This window comes from Alexandromys fortis, unplaced genomic scaffold, assembly GCF_014885135.2.
Source record: "Alexandromys fortis isolate MF-2015 unplaced genomic scaffold, M_Fortis_MF-2015_v1.1 scaffold_55, whole genome shotgun sequence".
NCBI lineage: Eukaryota > Metazoa > Chordata > Mammalia > Rodentia > Cricetidae > Alexandromys > Alexandromys fortis.
The window spans coordinates 7,132,930-7,143,579 of record NW_026067936.1 but is presented as its reverse complement, the minus strand read 5'-3'; the positions used below and the strand labels follow the sequence as shown (position 1 = coordinate 7,143,579).

The 10,650-nt window shown below is 41.3% G+C and overlaps 1 pseudogene; it reads left to right on the top strand.

Moving 5' to 3' along the window:
- The first annotated feature begins 479 nt into the window (after positions 1 to 479).
- LOC126504462 (E3 ubiquitin-protein ligase RNF5-like) lies at positions 480 to 1,054 on the top strand (annotated as a pseudogene).
- Positions 1,055 to 10,650: the final 9,596 nt, after the last annotated feature.

The window sequence follows — 10,650 nt, the reverse complement described above, 5'->3', positions numbered from 1 at the left end:
GGCACTTTATTTTCTAAGTCAATCCATCACCTCTGCTTACTTAAGGAATGAGAAGCTGGAAGCCGTAGTCTTCGCCAGAGCTTTACTCCTTTGGCCGTGTTTAGTATTTCTTATGAAAACTTTGATTTATGATGGTGCTATTACTGCGGGTTGAAAGAACGGTAGAAGGAAGATGAAGGGAGGGAAGGGAGAAAAGCGGTCCAAGAGGGAATGGTTTGCAGGATTAGCAAGCAGTGTTTACACTTAAATTCCACTCAGAGCATCATGGGTAGAGAGGAAGCAGTATGGGCCCTCCATCTAGTGATGCCTTGTCCAGGAAAGAGTATGAGCCTCCCATCTCGGGATGCGTGTTCAGCTTCTGCAGCCGCTATACACAGACAAACTATGGCTCATTGTAGTCATTCAGTCATTTAAACCACAAAGAGGAAAACAGAAGGTTGGGGTGTGTGTGTGCCGAGTGTGAGTGTATATGTGTGTGTGTGTGTGTGTGTGTGTGTCTGGGGGTGCTGAGGGGTACGTGGGGGCGAGGCAGAACTGGCCATGGCAGCAGCGGAGGAAGAGGACGGGGGCCCCGAAGGGCCAAACCGCGAGCGGGGCGGGGCGGGCGCGACCTTCGAATGTAATATATGTCTGGAGACTGCTCGCGAAGCTGTGGTCAGCGTGTGCGGCCACCTGTATTGTTGGCCCTGTCTTCATCAGTGGCTGGAGACACGGCCAGACAGGCGAGAGTGCCCCGTGTGTAAGGCTGGCATCAGCAGGGAGACCGTTGTCCCTCTTTATGGGCGAGGGGGCCAGAAGCCCCAGGATCCCAGATTGAAAACTCCACCCCGCCTCCAGGACCAGCGACCAGCTCCAGAGACCAGAGGGGTGTGGATCTGGGACAGGGTCACCCGGCCTCCAGCTGGCAAGATTCCCTCTTCCTGTTCCTTGCCATCTTCTTCTTTTTCTGGCTGCTCAGTATTTGAGCTGCGTCTCCACCCTGCCCACCTCTAGCTAGAGGAGAATCAGTATTGGGGTCCCTGCTGGTCATTCCTTGTTTTGGACCACCCTCACTTCCATGACCTGTCTCTGTCGGCGAAGGCCTCCTTCGGGAGGCCATGGGGAGGAGTGACCTGTCCGCTGCGGATGGGAGTATCTGCTGCTCTGTGCTGCTGGCTTGGTAGCAGTCATCCCCCACCCGGAGGAGGACGGACTAAAGACAGCCACCCAATTCCCCTTTGTTCCAATCCTTTGCTTCCCCAGATTTTTTGATTTGATGTTTAAAGGTGGGCTCTCCCCCAATTCTCCACTTGTTGATTTAATTTAATTGTTCTCTCCCACCGTCTAATGAGTTCTGACTCTTAAGTGTCTCCTCTCCACCCCTCACTACCTCCTTTATTACAGATTCAATTAAAAAAAAGATGAAATTAAAAAAAAGAGGAAAACAGAACACTAGAGAATAACCATCAGAGCTTCCCATGCTCCTGACTATATATATCATGCTCTTGATCATCAGAGTCTAGGGGATCTGCATCCACAAACGCAATGAATAGCAAATTGAACCTACAGCATGGGCAGAATTTTCGTAGGGTCTCGATTCCATAAGCAACACAGTATAATGACTCTTCATAGTATTTACACCGTGTTAAGGATTGTATACATGGGACATATGATTTAAGCTATATATGACCTGCTGGTATTAAATGTCATGAATTTGACAGGAAAGGACAAAGAAGTTGGAGGTTAATAAGTGTTTATGCATGGCATTCTAAACATTTTAAATGTAAATAAAGTATATAGGAGGATTACACAGTTATAGACAAATATTATCTCATTGTATATATGGACCCCAGTGACTCTGGAGTTTGGTATCTGTGTGTATCCGAAACCAATCCCCTGTGTATACTAGGGATAACTGTGTGCAGACAAGGGATCTGAAGAAGCTGTGAGGACAGAGTTGTTGATATTGCTGATTAGGGTCAAAGATCCTGACTTCTTTTGAATAGATGTTCTGATGTCACTTGAAAGAACAAGGGATTATGGGGTACATTTTCAAAAGATTATGTGTGTATCCATTTCATCCTCCAGATCAGGGTCAGTAAACTCTAGCCTAAGGACCTAATCTGGGCCCCTGGCTGTTTTCTCTGGAGTCTTTAGATCTCAGACACATGCAGGGTTCTCCAGCATCTGGGGCTCTTCCTATGCTATAGTGGCCGGACTAAGTGATGGTGGCAGATGATGCATATTTGCACAGGGTAACACATTTGCAGCCTTTCTTGTCTCAAAAGAAAGTTTGCTGATTTCTACCCTAGCTTATTACTCTGTGATTTAAAGGAATATGATAGTCTCCAAGCACCAAGTCTCATGAATGCCCAGACATTTCTTGAATACTAAATAGGGAAATGAAGTGTCTGTAAATGTCCAAATTGAAATTTAAGTGGGGTGTCAAGGAAGCAGTGGAGGCTGTACAAACAATTTGGGCAAAGAGGCCAGTAGAGACATCCATCAGGATTCTTCAATGAGGGTCCTCCTTTATATCCTTCTGCCGTATCTGAGTCTTAAATGCGAGGTTGGTACCTCCTTGCCTGCTGGGTTCTCCCATTGCTCCTTTACTGTTGGTCAAATGCCCAAATGTTCTTCATCTGGGGACAGGGCGTGAAACTCTAGTGGCAGAGAAAGTGCTTAAGCAGAAGTTGGCTTGTGTCATTCTCGACCATGACGGCTCAGTGGTTAGATAAGATTCATTTCCCTTATCCACAGTGACTGATAAGGCTCCGGGTGGTAACTCGTCTATCATGCTAGACGTCATAGAGATGTTGACCAGCATAAAAGAGGTCTCTGCTGACCCGTAATGCCATATAATCTGAGTCTGAGATAAATCGTTGTCCTAAAGTTCTGAGATTGTGTGTTCTTTTCTCTGAGAAGAAGAAGCCTATCTTAACTGATGTGATTTTTTCCACCTGGAAGTCAGAGCTGATGGGTCCTAGGTTCTTCCATGTCCTCACTCTTGTTTGTGTTTTTCTTACCTGTATTATCCTTTTCTTCCTCGTTACTCACTGAGGTCTTCACCTTTCTCTAAACGTTTATCACAAAAGCGTCCCATCACCTCTTTACCTCCAAAGCCTTTTTTGACCTCGGTGCTCATTCTGGTCCTTACATTGAGTTCCTAGAGTTTTAATTACCAATGCCTTTGTCTCCCTGGTTTGTTTCTGTTTTTTTGTACACTATCATTTCAAGAGCACTTACAACATCCACCACCCAAATATAAGTTCCTTTGAACATCTGCAATCATCCCTCAAAGAACCACCTACTTTGAACTGGATTGCTCACTCCCTTGATTAATCTATACAACTAATGTGTCAATAAGTACCAATGCAAGCTTCTTATGAATGTGGAAGAGACCAATTATTAATGAAACCTTTTTCTTTTTTTCCCGGACACATTAGATAACATTTCCTAGTTTCTATTATAAATGTGCTTGGGCTTAGGACACTGAAATATGTTCTCTTTTAGCATGCATAATAATAACAACAATAATAATGATGCATAAGGTGTTCTGGTACCAGTAGTGTCTTTATCTGTTGGTTTCCAGAATGTGATGGAAATTAATATGGTACGAGGCACATCTGAACTACTATATGGAACATAGCCTCCCTCCTTCCCAGGAGTCTGCCACTTGGACTTTATGTGAGTGATGGATCATGTTTTGGGGCAAGCCATTTTAGACTTAGTGTTTTAACTGTTAGGGCTATAAGCATTGTCCTTTTTGTTGAAAAAAATCTGGAGTCAAGTGTTGTGGTTCTTAATATGGTCAGAGCATGTCCAGTAAGAAGGTCCCATTTGAGCAGACTTGTAGAGCAAGAGATGGACTTGTGTAAATATATGGAAAAAGAATGGTCCAGACTGAAATGGTAATAGTGAAATGCCTTTTGACCAAAAAAAAAAAAAGGCAGCTCAGACCTTTATGGATTCACAGGAAAATGCATGCTAGAAGACTTTCAAAGAAGACCTACAGCCAGTTCTTACTGTTAGTAAAAAAGGAAAAAGCAGAAGGAACACATCAAAACTTCTGCAAATTCAGTATTATTTTAAACCCCAAATCAGGTAAAGATAGGACTAAAACAAAAGACAAAAACAAAAACCTGTATGATAATAGCCCTGATGAACATAAATGCAAATTTTTCAATAAAACCTCTGTAAACCAAATACAGGCAAAAAAATTTTAAAAATAGCATCTACCATGATCAAGATGGCTTTATTCCATGTATGCATGTAATTAAGTAATTATCATAAATTTTATAATTGATTTAAAGAATAAAACACGTAAACCACTCAACAGGTGCAGAAAAAGTCATTTGACAAAATCTAACTTGACCCCCTGACAAAAATCCAAAGAGAATAAGATTTTAAGGAACATCCCTCAACATAATAAGCACTGGGTTTAACAATCATACAACCTATATCAACCTAAATGGAGAAAGCCTTAAAGCAGTTTAGTTAAAATCAGGAATGAGACAGGACTGTCTGCTATCCGCAATCCAAGCAGCTGAAGTCTTAGCTATCCCAATAAAGTAAGAGAAGGAAATTAATGGAATCCAAATAGGCAAATAAATCAGATTATCGCTATTTGCATGTGATATATTATCTATACGAAACCCAAAAATTGCTTCCAGAGGACTTTTAGAAATGATCAACACTTTGAGCAATGTGTCAGGATATAGAAGCAGTTTACAAAAACCAATAGTCTTTCTGTACACCAATAACAAGCATTCTTAAAAAGGAGATTGCGGGAAGATTTTTATTCATGAAAGCCTCCAAAATCTAGGAATGAGCTTGATCTAAGAAACAAAAGACCTCTTCAGTGAAAACTTTCAATCTCTGAGGAAAGAGATTAAGGAAGACACTAAAAGATGGAAAGATACCTCACGCTTATGGAGTGGGAGAATTAATGCTCGTGAAAATGGCCATCCTGACAAGAGCTATTTACAGATTCAGTGCAGCGCCCGTCAGAATTCCCATGAAATTCTTCAAAGAAATGAAAAAACCATGGTAAAATTCATATGGAACCACAAAAGACCTTGAGATAGCCAAAGGCCATCTTGAGGAACAAAAACAATGCCGGTTTGATTCCCATTCCAGAGTTCAAGCTTTATTACAAAGCTATAGTAATCAAAACAGTATGTTACACACACACAACACACAACACACGACACACAAAACAACAAAACAAAAATCCAGACATGTAGGTACATGGGACAAAATTCAAGACCTAAGCAATAGTGCACATAATCACAGGTATCTGATATTTGGCAAACATGCTAAAAATACACCCTGGAGATTATACAGATTCTTCAACAAATAGCACGGGAAAACAGAATGTCTACTTACAGAAGAATGAATTTAGATCTGTTTTATCGCAATGCACAAAATACAGCTCCAAATGAAGTCCTCAGTGTCAAACCTGAAATGGTGGAAATTGCTTGGAAAAAAAAAAATAGTGGCCATACCCTACAAGGTACGAGTACAGGAAAGGACTGACTGAACAGACTGTTTGCTCAGTAATTAGAGCTAACAATTGACAAATGGGGCCTCTTAAAACTAAAAAAGAATATGGACCCCAAAGGAAACAATCAATCCAATGAAGAGGAAACCCACAGAAAAGCCGGGAACCTTTGCCAGCTATACATCCAATAGAGGGTTTATATACAAAATATACAAAGAACTCAAAGAACTGAGGAAACAAATGGCCTAATTTAAAAATGGGCTAAAGATCTGAACAGGGAGTTCACCAAAGAAAAAAAATGACTAAGCAATTTAGAAACCTGTTCAACATCATTAGCAATTAGGGAAATGCACGTTTAACCTCCTCCACTCAGAATGGTTAAGATCAAGAAAGAACTGACCGCAAGTGAGGGCAACGATGAGCAGAAAGTGGAACCTTCATTTACCACCGGTGGAGCAGAAAACCAGTGCAGTCTCCATGAATATCAGTGTGAAAAACACTCAAAAAAAAAAAAACCCTCAAAGTAGGGTCAACTGTATGATATAGCTCTACCACTCCTTGGAATATACCCAAGGGACTCAATATCCTACTACAATGATACTTGCTCAGTCACGTTAATTGTCATCCCATTTATCACAGGTAGAACAGGGAAGCAGCCAAAATATAAAATATCCTTCAGTTGACACATGGGTAAAGAAAATATGGCGCATACACAATAGAATTCTATTCCACTGAAAAGAAAAAATTCAAATGATGAAATTTGTGGGTAAATGGATGAAATTGAAAGACATACTGGGTGAGGTAACCTAGACCCAGAAAGACAAATCCAAGTGGTTGTTCTTGTTTGGGGATCCTAGTTCCAAAGCTTTAGATTTGACTATGTGACCTAAGGTAACCCCAGAAGTCAGGAAGGTAGAAAGAACCCATTCAGGCAGATGGGAAGATTGAGTCCTAGAGAAGGGGACCCAGGTGCTATGAAGAAGAACTTGGCAGGGGTAGAACTTTAACTGGGAAGGGAGGAGGGAGCATAATATAGATGGAAGGAGATTAATGAGAGATAATTAACAATAAGGATGCTTGAAAAAGCCAAGGAGAAGCACTATTTTATAAGCTTATTAATATATGTACACATATTCACAATATATGTATATATACACATGTATATATCTAATGATGGTATACCACATGGAGTGATTATGCCTCTCCAAGAGTAAGAGATTATCTAACAAAAACTCCAGTGTCTGGCCTGGGGAACCTCCCTTCAAGCTGTTGTTTGAGGGACCCCAGAGACTACAGAAAAATGTAGGGTATTTCCTTTGCCCATAGTTGCTTCCCAGAACTTGAAGGTAAGACAATATTATGGAAGACTCCAAACGCTTCAGATACAGGACTTAGAGTTGTGCTGGAGCTGAAGTGAACATCTCCTCTTTGAGAAGTGATGCTTACAGTATCAGAAGGGATGATGCAAGCTGCCAAGGGAGAAAAAACATGAAAACAATTTTAAAAATCCCACCAAGCATTTAGAGCCTACCATCCACAACAATGGCAACAATCATAGAATAGTGTAACTTGGAAGTTGGGAATAACCAACGGTCATCTAATTGAACTTAAAACCCACTCAACAGGGTGGAACTCATGCCTGCTGCTATAAACTGAGTCAACTCTACATGGCTGGAGAGGTGATAACCTGAGTGAAAACTACTACTGCCATTATCTAAAGTGATGTAATCCCCAACTGTGGTCTAAGCAGTATCCTTACACCCACAGGTAAGTATAGCTCCCACTGCTCATCGAAGATGCGTCTTTCTGCAATAGACGGAGACTGTTGCAGAGACACGCAGCTGGTCAAAGCTCAGAGAATAAGTAACGATGGATGACCAACCTCAACTGATGTATCTGCAAAGCAGCCACTACAGCCAGGATGCAGGGAGAAGTGCGGAAGTGAGGGTGGGAAGAAAGTAAGAGCCGGAGGACCCCGGTGCCTGCTCAAAACCTGTCTTCTAGACGTGATAGGGAAGCAGCCCCCATGAAATCTCAAGCCAGGTTGCCTTAGACCTGTCAATGATGATACCAGTTTACAGAGCGAAGTGAAAGTGAGAAATTTCAAAAGGACTTCCATCCCTAGGAAAAGAGCGTAAATCATCCATCACTGCTGAGGAGAGAGTCAGTTTTCTCCAAAGAGGAACTCTGGTAGGTTGTCTAATCTTAAGGTGTCAGCCTTAAACATATGCACATAAGAACAGTCAGAAATAGACTCGGTAGGTTATATGTACACATATATTCATGTAACAGACACAGACACACAATGACATATACACACACAGTACACATACATGCATGTAAAAGACACAGACACGTGATACAGCAACATACATACACACACGTGCACATATACACATGTAACAGACACAGACATACACACCAAGAATAATTAAAGACATCATGAATGTGAGGAGAGGGAGGACAGAGGAGGAGTTGGAGAGGAGAGAGAGGCTAGAAATAGGAAACTGTACCATTGTACAACTGGACTCATGTATGAAAGGCTCAAGATTTACATAAAAGGGGAGCATACATTTCTCCCATGGGGATTTTAATATTTTGATGTGTGTGTAAGAGAGAGAGGGTATGTATAAGTATGATGTATAAGTAAGAGAGAGAGTGTGAGAGACAGAGGGAGAGACCTGGAAAAAAGACTGATGCCCTGAAAATATTGTTGGTGGCTGCTTTTTATTAAATTATGCTTAATTTATTAAGGTGAAAAATGGAAAAACTTAGTTTTCCCTTAAGCTTTTAAGTTCAACTTAGAATAGCGTTATTATAGTTCCAAGTGTGGTAATGGTGAATGATCACCTCCAAGGGAACTTTGATTAATGATTTTTCTCCTAAATATTCTTTCCCACTTATAAACTTTTAAAAGATGTTTTACAGCAATATAAAGTTAAGTCATAAATTTTGTGTAACAGATTTTACTTTTATACATTTTAAACATCTATTCAACAAGCAACCCAAATCTTTTTGCTTTCACACTGCAATGAAATCTATTACATTGTACTTTAAAATATGGAGAATCTCAAGTGTTTAAAGATCTAATCAAAATCCCACACTTTTCAACTTAAAATTCCAAGTCTAAAAATGAATGATTGCTACACGAATCACATTTGCTCAGGAAACTAATCTTCCAAAATTTCAGATGTCAAATTATTTTAAGTATGACAATCATTTGCAAAGAAATAAAAATTCTCACAGATGCTTCCTAAACCTAATGTAACAGTTCCATACCCCTGATTTAGTCATATATATATGACACACAGATACATACAGATGTGAACTAACTTTTATCCCGTCCTCCTTCTAAATCCACATAGTAAAGCCTTTGTAGCCTCATTTGGGAAAAGACCCTTTAAAAGTGTGATTAAATGGAAATGAGAAGGCAGAGGAGAGACCACAGGAGGGTGGGAAGGTGAGGGCAGCCACTATAAAGAGCAAGTTGAATGTTATATGGTCCAGAGAGCAGAGGAACATTGAGATAAGAGGAAAAAAGGTCTCACAAGGTGGCAGAAACTTAGCTGCTTGCTAGAAAGAGTGGAAATGTGTTCCAGTGGAAATATGTAAGGGAGTCATAGTGTTCATCCACTCCCACCTTGGTGCTAAAGGTAGTGTGTAGCAGACTCCACTTATAGCGTGCTCACAAACCGTAAGTGCACAGACCAGCTTCTCCCGTCCCTACACCGATCCCCATTTAACTGTGCTCCAGTTCGTCACTCCCCTAAGAATCCTTCCTAAAATCCCTACCCACGTTAATGCCAAGCACTCAATGTCTAGCTTAATGTTGGCCGCTGAAAAAAAACCTAAGCTAACATAGTAATGCACAGCTTGGAAGGTTGTGTTCCCAAGGGGAAAACTAGATAGAGTATCTGGTGGGTTTGGAGAGCAACCTCCCATCATATGGTGGAAAGGAAAGTCAACTTGAGTCCAAAAATGTGGCTTAAAACCCAAGTCCCATCACTTGTCAGAGAGTAAACTCTGAAAATATATCTCTTCTTTTAATTCCAATGTTCTATTTATAAAATAGAAATAAACAGTGAATTAAATGGAAATATTGGTAGGAACTCACAAAGCAATAGATCCAACCTCTTTGTTCATACCTTCACATTATTAGTACGTAGTCCTGTGACACTCAGAAAGAATGTGTATCAAACAGGTTGAAATTTACCTTCAGCTCCGGTTTTAATATAAGCTCTTGGCCTGGAATTCAATCAAAAAATGGCACCTTTCCCCTCGTTTAGAAGTGGGGTTTCAAGGTCCTTTTTATTAGAGATATGTAGAGATCTTCTCTCTCAGTGATGTTCCAGGTGGTCAGGATGCAACAAGAGGAAATGCGGGATGCAAAGGTGCCTCATGTTGTGGTACTGGCCATTACTCCAAACCCTCCCTCTGACCTATAATAGCGCAACCTTCATGTAACCCATCCTGTGCCTGGCACTTTGGTGTGTGCATTAACTTCTTTAAATCCCATGACAACATATTAAATAAACTGTCCAACGTCACACAGTCAGGGATGGCCATATCTTATATAGACAATACCATAAGAATGAGCAATGCTTCAATGGCCACTTAAGGAGTGTGCCTCCCTGCCATGCTGGAGAAATGTAAGATTTCCATTTAGCTCTTTACTAAGGAGGCTCAGGACAAAACACGGCAGGAGTTTCTATTTGGCCGAGCGCGTGAGCATTCTGTGGATGTAACTGGTTGTGACAGACAAGAAAGTGACATCATCCTCAGTTGACAGCATCTTTCCGTGTCCTTCCCGGAGGCAGCTCTCAATCTCCACAGCAAAGAAGTGTGAACAAAAGATCTGAAGATCCAGGTTTGACGGGGCAGCTGGGTCTTGGTCTGTCGGTGTGTGGTGTTATTAGCTCCCGTGAAGAGCCCATACATCTCTGTCAGAAACTGGGCAGGCTGAGTGTATTTTAATGGAGCCAGGCTCCCAAAGTAATTTAAAAAGTGACAGAGGAATGGTAGCCTGGACAGAAGCACCTCAGGCAGTGCCCGGCATTGGGATGGTAGCATCGTACCCACATCCTTAATTCATAAGAACATCCACAGAGAGACAGTAACATACTGTTTCACCCTGATGAGAAGGACCCTGCTGTCTCTGGGGTTTGCTG